At 38.3% G+C, this 6,397-nt stretch overlaps 1 pseudogene; it reads right to left on the reverse strand.

The window, feature by feature from the left end:
* Positions 1 to 495: 495 nt before the first annotated feature.
* Positions 496 to 1,870, reverse strand: LOC101711133 (glycoprotein endo-alpha-1,2-mannosidase pseudogene; annotated as a pseudogene).
* Between the last annotated feature and the right edge of the window lie 4,527 nt (positions 1,871 to 6,397).

Below are 6,397 nucleotides of genomic sequence, written 5' to 3' on the forward strand. Positions count from 1 at the left end.
TTATCACAATAAGAATATCTAGTCTTTACTAATACAATAAAGGAAATTGAATCACTGAAAAAAATTAGAAACAAAATCTGTACACTATGTTTTTTAGGTCCTATTTTTCTTTGTTAGATGTATACCAAATATACATACAGTCTTATATCTTTAGGCCTAGGATACAAACAAAAATTAGCTGTGTGATAGCTACTTTATGTAATACAGGCATTTATCTACTGTGAACTGAAAATTAAATTTTCATCCTGACAGATTTTCAATTTCAGTCAGAAAGGTAGCAAATCATACCATGAAGAATGTTATTTACACAACTTTTCTCTACAATATTTTCTCAGTGCAGTATTTACTATCTTTAAAAAGTAAAAAAAGAACTTTAATAAAAGTAACAATAATAGCAGATATTGATTTTGACAGTACTGTTCCATAACTCAAAACAAAAGAATGTATTTCTTGAAATTGGGTGATTTTGTTAATTACTAACCTTTAATCAATCCCTTAAGAAATAGGCATCTGATCATCTAATACATAAGTTGTTCTTTCCTTATTAAATTTTTCAGACCACTTGTGAGTAAGTTCTGGATAAAGACTTGGTTTATGAGGCCAATAATCTAAGTACACTGTATTACTCATTCTTTTGGGAACAGCTTTCTCAATCTGGGTTCCTTCATGCCATTCAATAAAAGAGGTGATAGAAATTAAACTTAGGTAGCCCTGAAGTGCAGCCCTCAGACTGACTTCATAATACTTTGCATTGATTTGGTTCCACGTATTTTGAGTGTTCCAAGGCTGGATGCTGGTGTCTATGTATCCCACACCCACACTTGGGATAAACATTAAGTTGTACTTATCACAAGAGTTTTAGGTTAACCCAGTTCTGATGTGAGGAACCATAAGTAAAGCCATTTGTGGCAAAATAACATCAAAACCACTTTCAAAAATATCATTTTTATGTTTTTCTTCTACTAGAAGTATAATAAATAATCCATTATAAGAGGAATTTCCAACACTGACACCCGGAGGTGATTAACAGACTGGCCCATTTTTCAGGCTTGGTGACATAGGCATCGTATACATAAAACATACAAAGAGATGTCTAATTCTTGTCTTGTACCTGTAAAAGGCTGGGTGATTTCCGCATCTGTCTATAATGTATTTGACATTTCGATACATGTTTTGATCATCTTGATTCCTATAGGGTTCTATGTGAAAAGTGATCTTTAGATTGTAGTTATGAGCCTTGTCCAAAACAGTTGGTACCAAGTTATCAGTAGCTTCTCCATTCTCATATTTTGAATCAAGTGGGTACCAAGATAGTGCAAGTACACCAATAGAAGCTGAATGCATTTGTCTCATGTGAGTTTCTATGACAGAAGGATCCCAAGAGCTGTAACTTCCCAACTCGGGATGAAAGCTGGAGCCAATGTCATCTGGGGTGTGTGTCTCCCTTGTGGATAATTCTTGGCTATTCTAGGGTCCCAGTGTTCTAAGACTGGATGGTTCCAATGTATACATTTACCATCAAATTGTGGTAAAGCCACTCCAACTGTAATAAAATACATCCAAAAAGTAATTCACAGGAGGCACTTCTTCAAGGTTAAGTTCAGAGGCTTTGGAAGGTTTCATGGTGATCTCAACACTTTTTACATTCTTGGTATTGGTTTCACTCTTGATTCTGTCACTCTTTTGTAAATCAAGTTTTTCCCCCCAAATGGACAGTGTGTTGATGAAGTTCTGGAAGAAGGTCAAGTCCAAAAGAAGCTCCAAAAGTATCTGTATATGGGCTCATCATTTTTAAACTCATCATCAGAGAGAAAATAAATAGAACAAAAAGTGACAAAATGATGCAAGTCCTTCACTGAAATTTTGCCATGATGACATCCTTTAAATTCCAAAACAATAAATGTTTTGCCAAAGGAAAGTCTGACCTGACAGACTGCAACCCGGCATATCCGACGGCTGCACCTCCCACTGCCGACCATAGACACATTGGCTCTATTAATTTAGGGTATTACATTTATTGATTTGCATATGATGAAATATCCTTGCATCCCTAAGATGGATCGGACTTGGTCAGGGCATATGATCCTCTTGATGATCTTCTGTATTCTATTTGCCAGTATCTTATTGAGGATTTTTGCATCTATGTTCATTAGTGAGATTGGTCTATATTTCTCTTTTTTGGATGGGTCTTTCTCTGCTTTGGGGCTCAAGGTGATGCTTACTTCTGGGAATGAATTTTGGAGTATTGCTTACCTTTCAATTTCATTGAAGAGTTTAAACAGTAGTGGCAATAGTTCTGTAAATGTCTTGTAGAATTCAGAAGTGAAACCATCAGGGCCCAGGCTTTTCTTAGTTGGTAAGTTTTAATTATATTTTCAATTTTGGTGATTGATATTGGGTTGTTCAGAATTTCTAGGTCTTCTTAGTACAACTTTGGTAATTCATATGTACCTAGGAATCTGTCCATTTCATCTTGTTTTCCATTTTATTGGTGTATGGGTTCTTGAAGTAGGTATTGATAATCCTCTAGTTTTCTGCTGGGTCCATTGTAATTTTACCTTTTTCATTCCTTGAGAGCTTGTTTGGAGGTTCTAGCAGGGAAGCGCAGCTACTCATATACCCTTGACCGAGGAAACGGTCCTCCTCTATCAGGGGTGGTCGTCCTCTTCGACTGAGCGCGCAGCTTCAGGAGGGACACACATGGAGCGGTGAGGGAGGAAGGGGACACCCGCCTAGCCAGACAGATCAGCCGAATCAACCCTGGCGATCAATGGGGTGACAGATGTCTCAGCCAGATTGCCCTCACATCCACCCTTTTCATTCCTAATTGCATGGATTTTACTCTTTCCTTTTTTGAGAAAGTTGGCCAAAGGTTTGTCAGTTTTGTTTGTTCTTTGAAGAACCCACACTTTGCTTCATTTTCGTATCATTTAGTCTCCATTGCATTGATTACTGCTCTGATCTTTATAATTTCCTCCCTTGTATGACCTTTGGTTTTTCCTGCTCTTCTTTTTCTGAAAGCTTGAGGTTCAGCATCAGGGTGTTTATTTGTGCTCACTCTGTTTTCCTAATTTGAGTATTCACAGCTATGTATTTCCCTCATAAGACTGCTTTCATTGTGTCCAATAGATTCTGATATGTTGTATTGACATTGTAGAAACTGTTTGATTTCTTCTTTAATTTCCTCTGTGACACATGTGGTCATTCTGAAGTCTGTTGTTTCCATGTGTTTATGAAATTTTTGTGGTTTCTTTTGCTATTGATCTCCAGTTTCATTGCAGTATGGCCTGATAATATACAGGAGAAAACTTCAATTCCTTTTTACTTAAATATGTTCTATGAATGAGTACATGGTCTATTTTGTTGAGTTACCTGTGTGCAGCAGAAAAGAATGTGTATTCTGATTCGGTGGGGTGGAGCACTCTATAAAATCTGTTAAGTTTATTTGTCCAAGAGTTTGATAGAGTTGTGGTATTTTGTCATTTATTTTCTGTCTAGTTCATCGATGTATTTGTGACAGTGTGGTGTTGAGGTCCCCCACTACTATTGTATTAAGACTTATTTGCTTTTTCATGTCCATTAGTATTTGTTTTATATAGTTGAGTGGACTTGTATTTGGTGTATATGTACTTTTGATTGTCATCTCTTCCTCTTGAATTATTCCCTTTACAAAGATGTAGTGTTCTTCTTTGTCTCTCTTAATCAGTATTGGTTTGAAATCCACTTGATCTCCAAAGAGGATAGCTACTAAGGATTTTTTTTTGAAAGAGGTTCCTGTTGCATGCAGTATTGTTTTCCACCCTTTAACTTTCAGTCTATGAGTTTCTTTTTGAACTTAGTGTGTTTCTTGCATGCAGCATATTGTTGGATCTTGCTTCTTGACCCATTCTGCCAGTCTATTTGTTTTGATTGGTGAATTGAGACCATTAACATTGATGGTTATAACTGACATGTATTGTCTTATCCTTTTCATGACTTTTCTTCTTGTTGAATTCTCCCCCTTTGCATTTAATTTCTTCTTGTGCCTGTTGGATTCATTCTGCTGGGCTTCCTGGGGTTGTGATCCTCATTATCTTTTCCTAGGATATTTTAAAAAAATTTTGGAATGCTGGTTTAGTATTCAGGAAGCTCTTCAGGTGCTCTTTGCCCTAAATTATCTTATATCTCCATCATTTTTGAAAGAGAGTTTTCAGGGTACACGAATCTGGGCTGGAGGCTGTTTTTCTTTAGGGTTTGAAATACATCACTTCAAGCTCTTCTTGACCTAAGGGTGTGTGTTCAGAAGTCTGCTGTGATTTTGTGAGCTTTTCTTTTTATGTGATTTGTTTCTTTTCTCTATCTCCTTGTAGAGTTTTGTTCTTCTGTTGAGCTTCTGGAACCTTAACTATTATATGCCTATGTGTAGATTTTTTTTTAACAAGGCTAGTTGGAGTCCTATATGCCTCACTTATCTGTATGTCAAATTCTTTTCCCCTGCTTGGGAATTTTCCTGCCATTACTTCTGTGAATTGATTTTTTATGGCATCTACAATCTCTCCTGTTTCTTTGTTGACTCTGATCAGTCTTACGTTGTTGTTCTTTGCATCATCAAGCAGATGTTGGATTGATTTCTTGTGATCCCTTATTATTCTTCAGAAACTTTTCTTTTCCTAGTCACTAATTGAAATCCTGTCTTCTATATCAGAAAATCTTTCCTCACATTGGTTCATTTTGCTGCATAAACTTTCAATGGAGTTTTTAATCTTCTGGAAATCTGTTTGAAACTGTTTTATGGATTCCATTTGTTTCCTATGTTGGGATGCCATCATGTTCCTCATGTCTTCTATTTTTTTTCTCTGTGTCTGCTCTAGATTTATTAATCATGTCTTGCACTATGGTCACAATCTCTGTTGTTATGTAAGAAATTATTTCCGATTTCTTATTTTTCCAGATCCTCTTGTTGCCAGTTCAGGGAGTCCAGGTGGCTGAGTTTCAGATTTTTTCATCTCACTTCCCTTTGTGGTTGCCTTGTTGATCTGGAAGTCTGGTTTTCAGACATTTTTACTTGTCTTCTCATTTCAACAGATGAAGCCTGCTGTGCCTTTCTTCAGGCAACATTTTGCCCACCCAGTGGTCTTCAATTCTCAGCAAGCCACAGAATGGCTTTTTCTCTGCTGCTCACCAGTGTACCAATTTCTGGGTTCAGAGTGGTGGCCTTCTGGATCCCTCCATTGTCCTGTTGTCTGGGGGGTGTTCTGGCTGGGTCCTGTGCACACTTGGGATGGTATTCAGGCATGTCTCTGTCTTGGGCCTGCTCTCCTAAGTAACTGTTGTCTGAGAGGGGCTTTGGCCCAGTTGCTGGTGTCTGGGTGGGCTTCTGGCTTGGTACTGCATGCACTTACTGATGGTATCAGGGGAAGCCTCTGGCTGTAGCTTGTGCATCTGTGCAGTTCTCTTCCTGGCAGATATTAGGCTGAGGCTTGTGGGCCCAAGCACCCAAGTTTGTGTCAGAGCCCTGGCTGGAAGTGCCTGCAGCTCCAAGTCTCTGGTCCACCAAGCTTCTCACTGGGATCAGTGCACACTTACCAATGGTATTGGGGGAGGCCTCTCCAGGTAGGAATATTTTAACACAGAGAATTAAAATGTACAGGACAGCTTTTACTGATCTGAGAAAGTGAGAAAAGCTGATACTAGATATTGTGCTCTCTGCTGATCCCAGAGTGCCATAGCACCAAGCAATGGGCCTGTTCAACATATGATCCTCTGTCCTGCAGAGAAAAGCCAGCACTGCAATTCTCATTGTCACTTGCTAGGAGCACCTCTGCATCTGAAGCTTCAGCCTTAGCTGCTCTGCATGTATCTGCCTTGTCGTTTTCAAATGTAATAAATCCTCTTCTGTCTTTCCATATTCATAAGTTTATCTCTACTTATTCAGCTCTACAGCAAAGAATGGAAGGAAAAGTTTTTCTAAGAAATGTACTTTAGAAATCATGGTGACCATGGGGGAGGTTACAATGGACAGCCCAGGAAGGTCACTGCTGCCTGAAGTGATAGAGATTTTCAGTTAGGAGATGGCCCCAAAACATGCTCAAATGCATTTGCAAGTATAATCTGTGAACACAGACATATATTGTAGGATTGTAAGACTAAGTAATAGGTTATCCTTTAGCCAAGAGTGAGCTGAAGTGGACTTTACAGGTATCCTAAATCCAGTAGTACCCTAATGACTTGAAATTACAGACTTTCTGAAATGATCCTTTGGAGGTAGATAATGGGCTTCAGTTTCTTCCTTCTGTATGTAAACAAAGAGACATGGAGAACAAGAGATACTCACTGCTAAGTATAAAAATTTAACAAGCCAGTCATTTAGTACAGAGAAAAAAACCTCCTAGAGTCCAAATCGAATGTTTGACTATTC

The sequence above is a fragment of the Heterocephalus glaber genome, unplaced genomic scaffold, assembly GCF_053883595.1.
Source record: "Heterocephalus glaber isolate CG9 unplaced genomic scaffold, H.glaber_assembly_v1.0 deba00000470, whole genome shotgun sequence".
In the NCBI taxonomy this organism is placed as follows: Eukaryota; Metazoa; Chordata; class Mammalia; order Rodentia; family Bathyergidae; genus Heterocephalus; species Heterocephalus glaber.